Raw genomic sequence first — 20,830 nt, forward strand, 5'->3', positions numbered from 1 at the left:
CTGTGTTTCTGTATTACCCTTCCCAACATCGGTATACAGATATATATATATATATATATATATATATATATATATATATATATATATATATATATATAAATATATATATATATATATAAAAAATGTTGTACCGATCCTGTAAAAAAAAAAAAAGTCCCTGCAACTAGATCAAGGTCAAATGGGCCCTCAATAGAGTAATGGCCCAGCCCTTCCACAGCTATTCCAATATTCCATCTCTTGGCTGTCTCTCCTGACTTAACATAAAACACTGTTCAAACCTGCCAGTGTGCATACTATTTTCCTCTTTACTTTTACAATGATTAGAGATATGGATTTAAAAGTTTTATTTCAAATTTTACAGCAAAAACACTCCCAGACATTTGCTAAACAAAAAAAAAAAAAAAAAAAACCTCTCACGTTGATTACAGTACCTAATATAAATAACAGTAAACTTCTCTTCCCTTGAAACTTACATTTATTAAGAATGCATCTGACAGTCCATTAGCCTACATGAGAAGTGCTGGATTCCTAGTCAAATTGCATATAGTAAAGGGGGCGTTGGGGGCTGGCATAACCAGTAAGGCACAGGCTGATTCGCACCTTTGAACAAAATAACCCAAGTTTAAAATAACCTGTAAGAACTGCCAGCCAAGTACTTATAAACCTATAAACTAATTAGCAACTATATGAAGGGTTCACAAATTCAAAAGACAATACTAGGCTATAGTTGCCGATTTATTTTTCTTGATGACTGACTATGCAATGTTTTATGTTTGCTACATTATTTCAAAGTTAAAAGTGAATAAAGCCTTAATCTGAAAATAAAAAAGACATACAGAATCATTTGCTAACAGCTGGGGACAGTCCACTGTATACAAGTGCCCGTTTTCAGGGTCAGCATTGGAGCAGTATCTTATGAAGTGACTTTGTAAGAGTCACACAGTAGACAAAAGAAGGCTGTGAAGAATCAAAACACACACACTAACAGAAACAATTCATTAACAGTTCACAGCCTCACTCATCTGTACTAATTATTAGACAAACTGTTGTAGCCCAACACACAGCAGTTCACATATGTGTTCCTGCATAAAACAAGTTATATTAAAATGTATTCATAATTAAAATATTAACATGAAACATGCAAGCTTCATGCTGTTCAATTTTTCACAGCTAAATAATAAACACACTGTCAATATTTAACAAAACAAGAAAACCAAGAATCAAACCCAGAGAACATGGCACATATGAAGATGCTCATGTTTACTACAATTTGGTTAGAATTGCTGGAGCCATGTCAGACTCCAAACCAGTTACAAGTGGTGTCCCACAAGGCTCAGTCCTGGGACCTCTCTTGTTTGGTATATATTTCTCGGAGGTACAGGCCAACACAGAAGGACTGTGGCTGACCAAGTTCACAGATGACTGCAAACTGGGTGCCATAATAGACTCTCCAGCCGACAAAAGCATCCTCCAAAAGGGCCTCAAGCTAAATGCCAAAAAGTGTATAGTCATCCCCTTTGGCAAAAACAAAGTGCCCACAAATTACCACATAGGTGGTAATCCATTAAGTACAGAAGAAGTAATTAGGGACCTGGGGACCCAAGTTGATAGCAATCTCTCATTTGACAACCACGTGGCCAATGTGGTTAGAAAAACATTTTATATAGCCCACCTAATCATGAAGGGATTCACATCTAAATCAGAGGAGGTCATTGTGCCTCTTTACTCATCCCTCATCAGGCCCATAATTGAGTACAATGCCCCTTTTGGGATGTACCTTACCAGACACCTGCAGCAACTGGAAAGACCCCAAAAGTACCTCACCAAGAGGATCAAAGGGCTCAAACAGATGCCATATGCTGCCCGGTTAAAGAAACTCCAGCTCTACTCAGTGGCATACCGCCTGCTCAGAGGCGATCTGTGCCTGACGTATAAAGCCATGTCCAACCCGGAATTAATGGACATGCTGCACCTCAGAAAATCCAAATCCCATCGAGCTACGCACTTGAGAGACTTGAACCTCAGCACTGAAATACATGCTGCACCTCAGAAAATCCAAATCCAAATCCCATCGAGCTACACACTCGAGAGACTTGAACCTCAGCACTGAAATAAATAGGACATGCTGGAGGGACAGATTCATAACCCAGAGGCTCCCTTTACTCTGGAATAAAATCCCAGTCCAGGTTAGGCAGAGTCCCTCACTGACTCTCTTCAAGAGGAATCTTGATGAGTGGATGGGAGATCGTAGATTTACCCCGGGTATCACTTCTGTGTCACTGTTAGACAGAGGCACAGTATACTAACCTCAAAAAAGGGCATAGCAAAATAAATTTAAAATGGGTGGCGAAAGCCAAACACATTCTGGCTAGGCTTATAAATGCCCTAGGGCAGATAGCCTAGTATGAACCTATGAACCTATGATTTCTTCCTTTACAGTATAACTAGTCTAGGATGTAGGAAGAAAGTGTTTATAGACATACAGATACATACATACATACACAATCATCATCATTTTTTAGTTTAATTTGCTAAGATATTGCAATTGTGCTCACATATTTGCTTTTTAAGTGCATAGAGCAATTGCTAGCTTCCTGTTTTATTTTTGTTGTGCTTTGGGGCTGACTGCTTACAGAGTTAAAGCTGATGGTGTGAGTGAACAACTTTACCAAAAACAATAAAAATCACTCGTGGAGACCCAAATGAGGGTATGAGTTCAGCAAAACAGAGTTCCTGGCAGTATAAACTGGAAATAGTTGAAATTGAAGAAATATACGAAAATCACTGATAGTAACCACAAAGATTTAATAACGCTTCTCCTAAAACATACGTTTTCGAGCTTCTTCATCAGAAAATACATACTGGTGTTTTAACACTCCTTATATACCACTGATATAATTGGATGATTGAATAATTTAATTTAATGAATAAATAAATCAATCTTTTTCCTTTGTTTAAAAATGTACTTTAAAAAACTTGTTTAAACACTTTAATAAACATTGAATAATTAAAATAGGAGAATAGTATAGACTTGTTATTAAAATTCTATTAGTACAAGTAAAAATAGCTTTAATAAAACAACTGTTCTTGTATAAAAATACATCATAAAAGATAATTTTGTGATATTTGTCTCCACCTGTTGGGAATAATGGGAATTACAATTTAGCTGCTCTTAACTTTAAAACTGGAGCAATAGATAACATATCATTTAAACCAGGCCAAAACAATTTGCCAGTATAGTTCCCTGTACTCTAGTTTTGTTTCCCACATGCCACCCCTGATTTCCTTGGGCACTATTTCAGGTCCAACAGGTTAAGGAACAGACCACCTGTACATTACAACCAACAGTTTTACCAACCGAGGAACAACCGCAGGAAGTGATTTCAGAGGGTGAAATCATTGTACATAATGGGAATACCTTTGAGTACAAACATTACAAGATTTTTAATTATAGTGCCTTGAATATTTCTACTGAACTTTTTGATTTATTCATTAAAGGTTTTAAATTTATTCCTTTAAGAAAAACTAACATTTCAAAAGCTATCGTTGATTTAAAAATGTTTATAAGAAAACAAAATCTTAACAATATGTTTGGTAACCAGAGTTCTAACCAAGGAAATGCACCCAACACTAATTCTGGGTCCACTTTAAAGAAAAGGAGTGTTTTTAATCCCCCTCTGCACCCACAACTAAAGAATTTGGAGAGGGTAATGGAGAGAGAAATTAGAAACACTGTAGGTTCCCACCATGTTCTTTCCAATCTATCCAAAAATGAACAACTTCTCTTAACTAGTTTAAAGTGTAACAGGAACATCAGAATTATGCAACCCGATAAGGGTGGTGGGGCAGTAGTAATGGATTTCATCCACTATGAATCCAAAATGAAACAGTGCCTAAACAATATTACCCATTATTCTAAGGCTTCTTTAAATGAAATCAACATTTCCAAAAGTAAAATTAATATTATACTCAATGACCTATTACTTGAAGGTACCATTGATTTGGATATTTACAACTTTCTTTATAATCAAAATCCAAGGGTACCCTCAGTATTTGGGATCCCTAAGGTTCACAAAGACCCCCAAGATCCACCTTTAAGGCTAATTGTTTCTTCTGAGGGTTCTATCACCACACCCTTAGCCAAGTATGTTGATGTGAAACTAAAAAATTTATCCAATCAGGGCACCACTATACTTAAGGACTCTTGGGATTTTTTAAGGCAGGTTAAGCCTAACCTATTTTCCAAGGATATCATTTTCATTACCTTGGACATAGTTGATCTTTTTGGTAGCATACCTCATGACATAGGGTTGGCTTGGCTGGAGGAATATATGGTACATCACAGGGGCATTTCTGACGATACCTTTAGAACCTGTTTGGTATTAATGGAAACTGTTCAAAAATAATTTCATGTATTTTCAGGAGAATTCTACAAACAGGAAAAGGGAGTGGCTATGGGGCAAAATGTTCCCCTAACATTGTACTTTCATGGTGGGAGATACAATATATTATTCACAGTGAATATGCCAATTGTTGGGTGTTTTATAAATGTTTTTGTTATTTTTGGATAGACACTATCGAGAAATTTTATGAATTTTTGAATTATATAAAATCCAGTACTAGCTTTTAGATTTTACATATGCCATTAATTATGATGAAGTCAGCTATTTGGATGTTCTCTTAAAGAAGGGTGAAGACCATTTTACTTCTAGGGTATATAGGAAACCGGCGTTCTCTAATTCTTACCTTCATTTTCTAGTGGTCACCTTGGACAAAAGAAAAACATTTTAAAAGGACAATTAATTAGATCAAGTAGAATGACCTCACAAGATGTAGACTTCCTAATAGATAGTGAATTTATCATTGATATGTTCAAGGAAAGAGGTTATCCACCTTTTTTGTGTGATGAAATATATGAAGTTGTCCTAGAAGGTAGGAAGGACAGATTTTCACCTATACTTGGGTGTTATGAATCAATTAATAAAACCCAATTTGTACTAACTGATATACCCACTACTGGTATTCCATCCAATAATTTTAACAATTTTTCTACAGCTTATGTCATGGATTTCACTGGTGATACCTTTCCAATCAAAAGAGTTTTAGTTAGGGAATGGGAAAAGTTCCAGGAAATTACTGATTTGGACAATTTGAAAAACAACCCCATTAGATTTGTATACAGGAGAGATACTAATTTAAAAAACATTTTTGAATATGAGGGACCAGGCACGGCCAACATTTCTAATCACAAGAAGGGAACTTTCAAATGTGGATCATGTTCCCAGTGCCAATTTATACAAACTGGTTCACAATTATTCATTGTGGACAGAAACAAAACCATCAACAGTACAGCCTTTTCTAATTGTAATACACAAGGGGTTGTTTATATCGCCACATGCCACTCTTGTTCTTCCTTTTATGTTGGGAAAACTGAAAGGAAACTAAAGTCCAGGATATATGAGCACTATTATGAAATGAGGAAAGGGAATACCAACAATGCCCTTTTTCGACATTCTGAAAAATGTAACAACTCTAGGTTTTATTTTTTTGTACTTGAAATAGTGCCCAAGGAAATCAGGGGTGGCATGTGGGAAACAAAACTAGAGTACAGGGAACTATACTGGCAAATTGTTTTGGATGCTGAGCCTGGTTTAAATGATATGTTATCTATTGCTCCAGTTTTAAAGTTAAGAGCAGCTAAATTGTAATTTCCATTATTCCCAACAGGTGGAGACAAATATCACAAAATTATCTTTTATGATGTATTTTTATACAAGAACAGTTGTTTTATTAAAGCTATTTTACTTGTACTAATAGAATTTTAATAACAAGTCTATACTATTCTCCTATTTTAATTATTCAATGTTTATTAAAGTGTTTAAACAAGTTTTTTAAAGTACATTTTTAAACAAAGGAAAAAGATTGATTTATTTATTCATTAAATTAAATTATTCAATCATCCAATTATATCAGTGGTATATAAGGAGTGTTAAAACACCAGTATGTATTTTCTGATGAAGAAGCTCGAAAACGTATGTTTTAGGAGAAGCGTTATTAAATCTTTGTGGTTACTATCAGTGATTTTCGTATATTTCTTCAATTTCAACTATTTCCAGTTTATACTGCCAGGAACTCTGTTTTGCTGAACTCATACCCTCATTTGGGTCTCCACGAGTGATTTTTATTGCTTACAGAGTTAACATCACTACTTTAATTGCTACAAGTGTGATTAGGTGGTTGTCTTACTCATATTGGGACATTATAGTTAATGTACCTCTAATATAGTAGACCACTATAGTCTGCCCCTAATGAAGATTACTGCACGTGGGAACACAGGTAAATGCTAAGCATTGACTACAGCTGAGGAACAGTATTGTAAGAGAGTGTCTGTGATTGGGCCTACTTCTAAGGTGCCCATAGTCTGTTTTTATCTACTCACTGCTGTACAGTTAATGGGCCCATTTTTGCAACTACTGTAAATAACAGCAAATAATACTGTGATATATACAGGGTCATTTACAAAACAGAACTGAAAAACATATCTGGCTATTTTATAACATGTGTGTATTGCTTATCCATTGGAGTAGTATTTACTTTGTATTTTCCTAATCCTGTGACACAGTCTTTATTGTTGTTGTAGTAATGTACTGCTTTTGAAGTTATCCTTTTTTCTTCACTGTCTCACCCTCTAATTCACTTGAATATTCTCTGTTTCAGTTTATTAATAACATTCTCCACTATACGTGTGTCCTCTTATATGGGCTAGAAATTCTACTTCAAGCTACGTAAAGGTGACCTCAAAAGCTTAAAGCAAAATTATACCAGCGGACATTTGCTTTCAAGTACTGGAATGTAAGTTACTTCACCTCATTGATCCAGCAACTAATGTACCATAGTCTTTGTAATTTACTGTAAACTAGATAGTGGTGGGCACAAAAGCCGAGTTGCTTTATACTAGGTTCCACCTCTTCTCCCATTAGGTTATATTCTAATTCTTTTTAAGATAACATACTAGGCAATTAAAATGTGTTTTACTAAATGTGCCTTCCTATATATCCAAGTCTGCTTCCCTCTGCATCCTCTTTTCCCAAGAGAAAGTTAAAACACAAGTAACTGTAAATTAATTCTGCTGGATTAGCCCTTTATCTAGTTTAGCACAGTGTCCTTGTGTTCTAGGGAATACTAGTGCTTACCTACTAAATTTAGATTGGATGATGGGACCAAGCTCTACCTGCTCCACTCCCCCTTGCTATGCTCAGGCTCACTTTCTTCCCCTACCCTACACCCATTATCACCCACCCCCACTTCACCAAGACTTATAGCTAGCAAACCACACCCACAAACTGACAACCAATCAGGCCACAGACTACAACCCATCTATCAGGCCACGGAACCGCCTGTACTCATTCTCAGTAGCCAAGATCTGGAATGCTTTACCTCTTCCCATCAGAACTATTCAAAATGTTACTAATTTCAAAACTTCCCTTCATAACCACCTCTCGTCTAGCTGGATATGCAACTGTACCAAGCCTCCCTACAAAAGTGTGTAACTCACAATTTCTCTTGTCATCTCCATTGTTGGCAAAACAGTAGCTCTGCAGAGAAAGCTGATAGATCCTATTACCCATGTAAACACTTAGGTTCAGTGATGTTTGCTTAACTTTGCATACATCTGTAACTGTACACACTTACATTTGTAAATTCTTTTCATTTTTTGTTGATTGCTCATGTAGTTTTCTTCTGTAGAATTTTATGTCTGTAGTTAACTTTGTATACATCTGTAACTGTACACACTTGCTTTTCATTTTTTGTTGATTGCTCATGTAGTTTTCTTCTGTAGAATTTTATGTCTGTAGTTTTACTGTCAATTTTAGAATTAGATTATTGTACTGTTGAACTGTAAATTTCTAAGTGTAAATGCTTATGCCATGGAGCTATTCTCTCCGAGCCTCCACTGAAAATGGGCTTGCCCAGGTCCAGTGGACTTTCCTGGTAAACAAAAAGCAAATAAATAAATGAATAAATAACTAAATAAATATAACACATGACTGAGCCTAACACAAACCAGCTCCACCTCTCACATAGTTACTCCTAACCATATCCATTACATTTACCCAACTCATATCCCCACCCTACAACACCTATTCAGCCCACCTCCTCCCCTAACATTACACAGCCAACAACTCTACTCACTCCCTCTCCTGTAATATCTCAATCCTACATCCACACACAAGACATTGCTCACAATAAATTCTCACTCAAACGCACTATTTTTTCATGCAAAACTGCTGAAGTCCTTCCTTATGTAAACTGCCACACCTTAATAGTAAACACTTCCACCAGCGTATTCTACATTTTTATTTTTTATATTTTTCGCCAGAGTATTCTACATTTTTACTTTTTATATTTTTCGCCTAACAGATTTGTTTGTTTTTCAACTGAATTGTACAGGTTATAAGTGACATCAAAGGTGGGAAAAGTTTTGAAATGATTTATTGTGTTTTTTTTTTATATCATAAAAACCTGTCATTTTAACAGAGGTGTGTAAACTTTTTTAAATCTGCTGTACTTCTTCCAGGTAAATTAACTACTCCCACTCCAACATTGACCAGTAACTCTATGACAACACAGCAACTCATATTCAACAAATACTTCACAGAAACTATTTTAGACCTATCCAATTCTTAGGACACCCCTACCACCTTTGTTCCTTTCATAACTCAGAACAATACCAACCTTTTTGCATTACAGCCAGTCTCTGTTGGCAGCATTAAAAAAAACTACTTAAAAAACTGAAGCCAACCACACTAGCTGCAGACAAAATCCCTACAGACTTTTTGTAAATTGCTGCAGAAGTGATAGCATATGCAGTTGCCATACTAATAAACAGATCAATATCAGAAAACGAATTCCTGACATTTGGAAAATCTCCCATATTCTACCTTTACACAAAGGAGGCAACTCCATCGAACTGGCTAATTATCATCCAATTACCATTCTTTCCCCTTGTCTAAAATCCTGGAGAGAGTCAATCATACATAATTGATGGACTACTTACACACACAAACTGTCAAACACTGAACTTGGCTTTCACCCCTGTCATAGCACTACCACAGCTCTAATTTCCCACTGTCATAGTACTACCACAGCTCTAATTTCCTTTACTAATACAGTGAGCCAGTATAGAAATAAAGGGCAATTTGTATCGGACATATTTCTGTACCTTTCTAAAACCTTTGATATGGTAAATCATACTAAACTAATATTCTTTCCACCCTAAACTTCAGTACTTTCTCTATTACCTGGTCAAAAGCTACTTATCAGAATGCCAGCAGGTCATTCAATAGCATCACAAACTCTCCCCTCCTCTTCCAATTTCTTTAGGGGTTCCCAAGGCTTGATCCTTGGACCTCTATTGTTTTCTCTCTCTCTCTTCACCAACAGACTCCACACACCTCTACTCTTCATGCTTCAGTGGTAAAATATGCAGATGACTCCACACTAATATGTGCAGCTGCCTCCCTACAAAACCTCCATATCATAACCCAAGATTCTTCTCTATCTGTAGAAATCTGGCTCACTAACACCCAACTCATTCATAATCCCAACAAAACCAAGCTCCTTCTCTTTTACCCTACAAGATCCCCCTCATCAAGCCTGTCATTCATTATCATATCCAGAAATAAAACTATTATCACTCCAGTAACCCACACTAAACTACTATGCATGGAAATTGATAACAATTTGAAATTTTATATTCACATATCTTAAAGCATTAAGAAAGTTCATAAGAAAGTAAATGTTCTATACAGAAACAATTTCTAACCAAAAATGCAAAAGCTACTCGCACACCTCCTAGCCACAATCCTATACAGTTAACCAACCACAGAAAAACTGATCTAGCCAAACTCAAATCCTGTTATAACAAAATTGCCAGGTTTGCCACAGACTCCCTTTACAGGATATATCATTGTACATCTCTCAAAACAACTAAATTGGCTAGAACTACCTCAGATGCTACTCTTTAATCAATTAACTTTTGCCCACACAATCCTACATCTATCAGAAAAAATCCTACTCTCCAAAATATTTTACAGCTATATATCAATAATCATTCTCTCCATTCCAGTAACAAGCTACTTCTTGGCATCTCCAAAACATCCAACTGCTCTTTAATTCAATTCAAAAAATCTTCTAAAGTCACACTTAATAGACACTTGGCTCTGTTCTTGCACCGGTCCTGGTATAGGGACCCAAATCCTCATTCTCATCTTTCTTTTCTCACCTGAATGGAAATTAGTGTACGTCTGTGACTGATACTGCATATAACTAATTATGATAAAAATTGTACACTTCTACAGAAAATGTCATGTGAACTATTATGTAATACTTTTGCATGTTGCAAAGTTCCTCTGTATGTGTGTGAATTATACATGAATGTCAACTTTGTACTTTTTATTTCTCTCTTTCACTTTGCAGCTTTTCTCCCTGGGCCTCCACTGAAAAAGGACCTGTGTCCAGTCGGAGTTTCCCGATAAACAAATGTAAAATAAATAATATATAAAAATCTGATGGAAGGCCATTTGCAAGAATTGTTTGTTTGTTCCTCTGTTGTACCTATAACTCACAATGTCTCTCATTCTTTGTTACGTGAAATGTGTGGATGCTGATCGATTAATCATTAGAGCCTTGCTCCTTCAGGGTGGTCATCTTGTTTAGTCGCTTCCTTGTCAATGGCTTTCTGTTGTGTTGCCTAAAGGTTGGATTCAGCACCTGCATCTTCTGTCTAGTTAAGGCCTTAACAGGGCAATGCGCTGTTATCTGATCGTTCTTATTTTCCTTTTCTTTACTGAATCATTTTGTTCTTGGCTAATCAGATCATCACAATGCTAACTAATTTATCATCTGCCTCCAATTCAGGGACCGTATTTCAGTGAAACTAACACTGCCTAGAATCTCACGAATGCTGAAGGCCCCTAGGTACATTAATAATATTAATTGTACAAATTCTGTATAATCTGCTGCAAACAAACATATATTTTGGAGTCTTTCTAATAAGCCTAAAAATATGTGGTGTAGATTTTTTTTTGGGGGGGGTTGTATTTTGCCATGAACTTTGGCTTTTTGCTGCTCAAGCAATACTCCGCTAATAGCCCACTCTTTTGTGCATCTCTTCCCTAAGAAAAAAAATGCATGCATTATCCAATCTTAACCACTGATCAAGCCACGTTTTTAACCGAAACATGAATTCTCTGCTAAACTAATATAAAGTTTGGGATTCATTCAGTGGCCACCTCATCCCTGCTATCCCTCTCTTTTGCACAAAATACTGGAATTTCAATACGTTTGCCAAATCTACCTTACATATAACCACTGCCCCATAACTGGCCACCCAACTAATTTGACCCCAGTTACCAACTTTCTGTATCATTGGCTAGACATCCTCTGATTTGATGTTTGCATCCACCACAAGCCTGCAAAGCCAATGAAACTGAAAATTTGTCAATGTGTCATCACCATAGGACGTTACATACTTCCCTTTCAATCTACTACTTGACAATGGCTATCTCATCAAATATCTCTCGTCAAGAATTTATTTTTCTTCCTTTTTTCTTTTTTGAGATTCTTCAATTGTGGACACTGTGTAATTAAAGAATGTGAGAAACAGAGTTATATAGAGAGCCTAGACTGTTTCTCTTTTTTTGTGATTATGAAATCTGAGTTTGTAAATAGCAAGAGATAAGGGGAGCAAGTCTCTACAAGACAGGCTCAGGTGAGCTTGCTTTTAAATAAAAAGATTTAACATTTTTTTCCATAGGCTTTAGTGTTAGCATCTGTAAGGTGTGGTAGCATCTGTGGCATTGATCTTTCAATCAGTGATATTGATGGCTGGATCTTGATCATCATTGAGACAACCCCTGGATGAGATTAACTGATAGTTACATTAAGCTGTATATTCAAGCTCCACCTACAGAATTCTTTAGACAGTCCTGAGCCCCCTAGCCCTACTGTGATTCAGTACATCAACTACTGCTCTACTGCTCATGATGATACCTGAATGTTAGCTAGATCCATGCATCACAGTTTCAGTGGGGGCTTAGACTTAAAGTGTGGGTAAGACAAATGTCTGATGATTAAACCATTTGGTCAAGTCTCATTAATTCATAAAATATGGCTATGCCAATTCTGAGATCAGAGTAATCTTAGGACTTAACAGGACTTTTACTTGTGACCAGGGCTATGTCAGATGTCTAATTTTGATGACAAGCACAACCTCGATGTACTAGATGATCACCCCCCCCCCCCCGAGTATATCAGTTTAAGATAAATTACTATGGATTTTTTCTTTTTTCAATATGTTACTGCTGAAGCTGATGCTCCAAAAAACATAAAGTGCTATTCCAGCTGGTCAAAAGTACAACTCAGGTCATGCTGAGACTCGTTCATTAGATGATGAAATGGATCCTTTTACTTTTCAGCCACTGTCATTGCAATATGACCAGAAACTTGGTTTAGTAATGGATGAACTATGCACAATAAATAAATAGCACGGTCACTGAATATATTTCATGATTGAATACTGCAATGATAGACTTTGAGTCAGCCCTCAGTGATCACTCAGACCAGCTAAAATCAGCAAAGCCACTTGGTTTTGGATTTACAACAGAAACTAGAGGTGGCATAGTATAAATTAAAGCTGGCAGAGAATAAATTATGGTATCTGGAAGATAGATGCTGCTGCACTAAATTAAAGGTAATTGGAGTACCTGAAAGGTTGGAAGGCACTCGTTGTTTAAAATTTATGGTGGAAAACTTTGGTGAGCAGACTGGCACATGCTGTTGGAGAACTTGCAGCTAGAACATGTCTACTGGGTGTCTGCCTTGATACCTTCACTGAACTGATCTTGTAGCCCCATTTAGCTTGCTTTCTTAGTTTCTTAACTAACAGAAAAATATTAAACAAGCTTTGGGTTCCAGGAAAAGCTCTAACTTTGGAGGATACATGGGTTTTTGTGGAGCAGAATTACTCAACAGCAGCAACAAGAGTTTGAGTCATGCACATCTGCAGTGGAATGACTGGAAATACAAACATTTTATCCACATATCTTAAGGGTGCCCAATCCAGCTGATAGTGTTTTCTTTTCATCTTTGGACGAGACATCATCTAAACTGTTACAATCTTCTTCTGCCACCTTGCAAGACTCTACTGAAAGTTCAATGGTCAATAAACCTTTGCCAGAGAGATTCAAGGGGACCTCTGGTGTGGAAGTTTGTGAATCTTTCCCCACATTTCAGAAGAAACTTCTGGAGAAATGGAAAGTGGCTCAAAGTAGTACAAGCTCTAAACAGCCACCATCAGTAATCAAAGAGTTAACCTATGAATCTAGGACTTATTGTTTGTTTCACTTTCAATATGAGTGGAGGAAGTTCATCTTAATGAGGATCAGAATCCCAAAAGTGCATACCTCCCCTCCCATATGTGTTCTTTGCAGGGGTCTGGTCCCCTGTACCTCCCGATGTGAGAGGTAAACCCACCCCCTGTAAATATATATACTGACTTCATGGGTGCATCATCTCTTAAGAAAGGTAAAATTATCACCAAAAAGGAAATCACTGCCAGTAGAACTCACTGACAGTGATTTCCTATGGAGGAGTTCTGATTCTCAGTGGGTTGAATTTTGGGCAAATGAAGTCTGAGAATTCAATCTTCTTACACTCATAGGTTACTCCTTTTCTTATGCCTTTAATATACCTGACGTATTTAGTTAACGATGTTGGATCATCACAATTTTACTAGCTTTGCATCCCAACAGACTAATTGCAAGTGATTGCCAATGGACTTTATATTGCTTATTACACAGGACTGACTGCTTCTTCTTTCAATCATATATGACCATGTAGTTGGCCTTGATCTTAGTTATTCTGAAGGGACTTGACAGTTTTTGTCTGAGCAGCACAGACGTGGCCTTTTTCAGTTCACTTCAATAGACAACTGTCCGTCATCCATTGCTCAAGTCCTACTCTAGGACTATAGTGTTTAATAGCTAGGGTTGTTATTGCTATTAGAAATGGCCGATATCTATAACCCATAGTTTTGCAAATAATAATAGTTGCTGTTGCCAAATTGGTTTCTAGATTTTGTAGCGTAAGATGTTGCTGGTGTCTTATTTTTAATGTGTATAATGTTACTGATAAGGCTCCATTACCTCCTCATATGTCAATGATTAGTTTTACTCTTTAATGAATGTTGAGCTCCATTTACTGGTGTGGAATATAAATGGGTTTGTTAATCTGGTAAAGAGGAAACACATTTTTCATTTTGTCCTTCATTACAGTCCTCATTTTTTAGCGCTACAGGAGACCCATCTATCGGACTACGATCTTCAAGATTTGCTAAAGGGGCTTATATGCTCAGGGGTACTTCTCCTTCCTGCACAGTAAAACAAAGGGAGAAACATTAAATTGGTGAAGAGATATTATGTTTCAAGTGCCTGATACAGGGTAATACATTAACATTAATGAATGCATATCTCCCTCCAGGCTTATCCTCATATTCTTTAACTAGTTTGGTGATAACCTGGATAATACACTGTGTGGAGGAGTTTGGAATCGGACAATGTCCCCTGGGGAGGTTGAGGAGCATACTGGCTAGAGGGAATTTTTTATATAAATAAAAAAATGATTTGGGCTGTACAATATCCACTCCTTTTTGGGGAAGCTATTAAATAGTTTGCATACTATTCTCCTGGATTTCACTCCTTTTCTAAAATAAAAAAAAATATTTCACTCCAGCAAGTGCCATTATTCAGCAGAGTCACTATGGGTGGCTCTTGTATTGCCCTCTGATCATTGCTCATTGAGATTACCATTGATGCTCGCAGATATTAGGGTACAGAGACCTTGAAGAGTCAACCTATCATTATGCTAGGGTCCTGCATTTGATAATTTGTTAGGTACTAAATTTTGTAATTGGCATGGGTTAAACTGATTGGATTTGGATGCTTTCAAAACCCATTCCTGGAAGGAAGCCATCATAATATTGCTATGCAAAGCAGGTAAGGACCCCAGCTGTTTTTCATCATATAGACCTGAACCCTTCATATATTATCATCATCATCAGTTTATGACAGTTCTGGCTAACAGATTGGGGTTCTCTCTGGGATGATCCATTTGGATGAGACTGGTTTTGTAAGTGGAAGAAACATATCTGATGGGATGATGATCGCCAAACATGCCTCAACATCTTGAAAATCTCTGCTACTTACTAGCTTGGATACCAAAAGGGCATTCAATAGGGTCAGGTGAGTCTGTGGGAAGTGCTCAAGGCTCATACAATTCTTGAGTCCCTTATTCAAATTCACAAGAATCTACACTGTGACTTTTGGGCAGAATGAAAGTTAATTCTGCATTATCTAACTTTACTGAAATATCTAGAGAAACTAAGCAAGGCTGCCCCTTTCCCAACTATTATTCACTTTATATTTGGATTCCTGTGACAAATATGTTTTAGAGAATCCCCTCTGGGTGGATATAAGGTGGCATGAATTAATCATAAACCGTATCAAGGTGCAGTTGATTTTTTAGTTTATTTAGGTTACCAAAAAGAGGAATTTGCAATACTGCTTGAGCTTTCAGTGAAAGTTGGAAACCTTTGGGAGAATTAAGTAATTGCAAGTTAGACTGAGGTTGTATTGCTGAATTCTTCACCCTCTACTCACCTATGTGAGGTTTATCCTTTTTTGTAATGAAAGAATGGTTTGACATACTTGAGTATTAGGATATGGCACACTTTGAATGAAGCTGTGAAAGTACATACAAAGGTTTTTTTTGGCAAAGTCAAAGGCTTATCTTCAGAGGTGGAAGCTACTTTGCTTAGACTTGTTTCAATGCATTTCATGCTGTGACCTGGGATGTTCACCTTCTATTACTAAATGCTTCACAGGGCATTTCTCAATCTCCTTCCAGGGCTTACTGCTACAAACTGAACTCTTGCATTATGGACATTTTATGGGCTGGAGCAAGACCTGGTGTAAGCTGGGAGCATCTTACTCTTCTCTAAAGAGTGGACTAGTCTCCCTAACTTTGAGCTTTTTCTCTATCAGCTAGATTTAAAACCTTTGCGAATTTGATTATTCTGGATAAATTAAAGCTGTTTAGATGTGATTTTCTATAAAACCGTTTGGGGACAGACCTGGGATATTTGGAAAGGTTCTTCATAGGAACTAACTATTGCTCTCCTTGACATCAGCTGCTCCCATGGTTTTTGAAATGATACTAATGGAATGGGTAGAAGAGTAACTCAATATTCCCTAATCTCATTTTTTGGGGGGTATGGTCCATCACTAGAGGCAGACTTCTGTGACTGTAAAGGTCTAAATTATTGGGAACAGTTGTTGATAGATGCTTGACTTGTCACATGGAACTTGTCAACAGTATTTCACAGATGAGGGTAAGCTCTGTTTCTGTTTAAAGCTTTTTTGATAGGCTGGATTTGAAATAGTTCAAGTGGAATAATGCCAGTGCTTTACCCCCTTATAAATTAATTGCAGAATTAATGTTCATACATCCATTATGTCTTCAGCTAAAGGGATTGCCCATATTTATAAAACTGCATTATCTCTCACCTGTATTACTTTGAAGAAATAACCATAGTGCTTTACCCCCTTTTACTTGATTAGAGAATTAATGTTCATACCTTACATGACTTCAGCTAAAGGTATTTATAAAACTGTATTACTTCCCAGCTGTATTACTTTGAAGAAATACAGGATAGGTTCATAGGTTAGTACTAGGCTAACTGCCCCTGCGAGCCAATTTAAGCCTAGCCAGTTATCCCCTGTGAGATTCAAACCCTGTACCTTGTGTTTGTAAGGCAAACTCCTTAACCATTAGGCCACCCTCCCAACCCAAATAAACAACCAGGCAGGTATCAAACCCAGGACCCTATACACCATAGTCACAGTAATTAACCACCAAGCCATCACAGAAGTACAATGTGACTTAAAGAGTTGAAATTAGACATTTATATGAATGATTGGTCAAGGTTTATGCTAACTCTCAAGTATGCCTCTCACTCACAGAAATACACACCCATTGGTTAAGAGTGCTGATTTAAGTATTTCTATACACCAGTCATGTTAGGTAGGATGTTCCTGGGATTTCTGTCCACCTGTTGGCATTAACAGATGGGGACTGTTGTGGATAGACATCACCCCTTCAATGCCTGGGTTTTGTCCTTAACACTCATTTAGACCCAACATAAACTGTAGTGGCATATTTATATTTGTTAGAGACCACTTTACCTCAAGCAGAACTTATGGAGATAAAAATCAAAATGGGATCAGTTAGCAGTTCATGGCATGCTACTGAATTCCCTCCATGTTTTCCGATATTTACACAACATTCCTAAATATTTAGGATAAACTGCCAAAACTAGGTAGAGTGCTATTTTATGTAATTTTAAATACACAAAGATTAACTGTTGAACTAATGGCACCAGTATAGGATGTTGTCAAAAATGTTGGCATGCTACTGAATTCCCTCCATGTTTTCAGATATTTACACAACATTCCTAAATATTTAGGATAAACTGCCAAAACTAGGTAGAGTGCTATTTTATGTCATTTTAAATACACAAATATTAACTGGTGAACTAATGACAGCAGTATAGGATGTTGTCAAAAATTGTTTACATTTTATAAACAAAAACTCCTTGGACCAGATTGTTAAAGAACATATTAGAGAACATAATATATCTGACTTGGTCTTAAATCTGTATGTCCATTCCCATTGTATCACCCCCATTGGTCAAATCAGACCATAAACCAGTACATCTGTCCAACAGAATCCCCGAACAGTTAGAAACAAATATCACAAAAATTCAAGGAATTCAAATATATAAAGCTCTAGCTCTTATAATTCTACGAAGTCTCTAAATTTGAATAGAACAGTATTACCCATAATTTCGATACTGCTATACACAAAAGTTCTACTCACACCTTGATGATCCCAACTCAATACTGAAAGAAAACAAGTGTGGTGATACTTGAGCATTAGTAAACTATATAATAAAAGGAAGAAACTCCTAAACCTCTCTAGCAGATAAATGACCCAAAAGGAAGACACCAAACAACTAGATAAGAAACTAAAACAAGGACATGTGTAAAACAAAGCATTCCCTGAACTCAGACTAGCTACACAAGCCAAGGTAACTACAAATCCTTCTTTAGGTTAGACAGGAAAAATTAGAAATAACACCCAACATTGTTCAGAACTTGTTCATAATGGTACTCCAATTCAGTGGTTATTGTCAACATACTGGCTAATAAATTCAGCGCAAACTTCACCCCAAAGACATCTATTCCAAATCCACTTATCCCTGATGGCATCAAGTCACCAACCAATATGAAAGAGCATACAGTATTTTCCATAGTAAATAATACCTCATCAATGGGGCTGACAATGTACATGGCTGTCTAATTAATAATACTAAGCAAGCATCAGTGGACCTACTTCTCATCCTCCACATCCTGAGCCTAGCAGCTGGCCTTATCCCACAGGAGTGGTGCACAGCTACTGCGATGTCATTCCACAAGGGGAACCCCACCCATACAGCCCAGGAATTACAGACCATTCAGCCTAAAAGTTATTATTTGCAAAGCCATGGAATATACCTTAACTGACTTAACTATGAAATCAAAAATCTTAGCAGACTTGACCACCAGCTGTCCATCTCTGTCAATGGTAGATCTTGTCTAAGGAATTTCTTTGAGAGGGTTACTTAGGCTGTAGACAATCAACAAGCTGTCCACACAGATTACCTTGATGTTCCCAAGGCATTTGTTACTGAGGAAAGTGACAATTGAACCTCCAAATGCTCTGGAAATGCTCTTTATTCACAAAAACAGGTTTAGCACTTTCATTCCAAATTAAGGAAGCTCATCAGAACAATTTTGTTAATTAAAATCACCAGTTTTTATATGCAATATCAATGAATCAACATCCAACACTTATCACATGTTATATTAAGACAATGAAAAATTAAGATCATGAAATATTAACCCTTGAATGTCACTGGTTTAAACCCCATTCTAAAATCACACTTTGTAACTTTTAAGTTAAAATAGGGGATATAGAACACCCACCATTCAAGCCTGGTGGGGATAGTGCATCCAACCTAAAATGCCATCTTAATTCTTGCTCATTTAAATGTACTTCAATTATTTTGCCACAAATATCCCATTTAACTTGCTGTATAACACAAAAGCCAAAAGTATGCATGGGATTTGACAAATGGTGTCTGTAGAAAGCTTTTGTGGTCTTTTTATTCTTTGTGTCACCAATGTGCTCATATATACGTTCCTTAATTTTACGGGATTTTTTCCTACATAAAATGAGGGACATTGCTGACACTGAACCAGATAAACTACATTTGATGTTGTACAGTAAAAATGCCATAAAAAACACAAGAGGCCAGGAAACCAAAACAACAAAGAAACCAATGCAGCACACAAAGGTACCAAGTAGAGGTAGTCAAACCCAAAGCATGAAACACAATCCAAAGCGGAAGCACCAGCAGTTTATTTAGTACATAAATGCAAATATTGATAAGGCGTTTTCATCCACAGGACTTCTTCAGATGTAACAAAGAAAAGAAAAAAAACTAGCTGTAGCATCCTTTATACCCCCCACAAGTCACTTTAATTGTTTAATAGTATGATAAATTGACAAGTGGAAACACCCAGATTTATGCAAATACTCTACTTTCTGTAGCCTTTGCAGGTCTCTTTGCAAGCATGTCAACAGAAATGCAAATAAACAAATGAGCAAATTCACAACTAACAAATCTGTTTTAAAAACATTTTAAAAACATGTATACTTATGTGTACAACATTAGGTAAAATTAAATGAATAAAAGTTTAAAAGTAGATTAAAAAAAGTAAAATGAAAGAAGCCTGAAAAAATGTATAATACATAACAAGTATTGTGGTTACCAGCTTAAAATCTCAATGTTAAACAAAAGATACTCAACATTACATATGTATATATATATATATATATATATATATATATATATATATATATATACTTATAAATATGCATAAAATGTTTAAGTACAAAGGTATTTATGGAGTATATATAAAGAAAGTATATTCAAGGGACCTGAAAATGTATTTAGCACAAATGTAAAAAAGTATGTATAAAGTGTGTAGTGTATCATGTAAACAGAGAAGTGTTCCAGAAATAAAATGGGACTCCTTATAATTTGGCTGCCCTCATTTTCAAGATGGGGGCAATAGAGATGTGTTCGTTCAAACCAGGAGGCCTATTTGCTTCCAGTAGTAACTGCCAAAATACTTCTCAAACCTCTATTCTGGTCTCCCAGGGACCTCCCTAACATCTTGGTATACCATCTCTATTACAAAAAAGCCCCATTTAGCCTTTGGACATGTAAGTGTATGTTTATAGATGGCGTTATTGCCGTCATGTGTTCTGATGGCATTCAGATGTTCGTAAATTCTTCTTTTCAATTTACATGTAGTTTTTCCAATGTAGAACGCACCACATTCTTTGCATAGGGCTAAATAAATCAAACCTTCACTATTACAATTGGAAAAACTACTACTTCTGACCAGATAGTCCCTCTCCATTATGTACACTGAATGCTGCTTCAGGATGTAAGAGCATTGGGCTAGTAAGGCTAGTCATAAAATAGAATTAGTACTGCACTAAAAATTTCTGTTGTCTCTCAAAGTTTTAGCATGTACTTTAGACTCATATAGCTAATAAAATGTCACCTTTTTTTTCACTGTTTCTTTAATGCATAATA

Source organism: Protopterus annectens, chromosome 1.part2 (genome assembly GCF_019279795.1).
Source record: "Protopterus annectens isolate FY-2018-M chromosome 1.part2, PAN1.0, whole genome shotgun sequence".
NCBI lineage: Eukaryota > Metazoa > Chordata > Ceratodontiformes > Protopteridae > Protopterus > Protopterus annectens.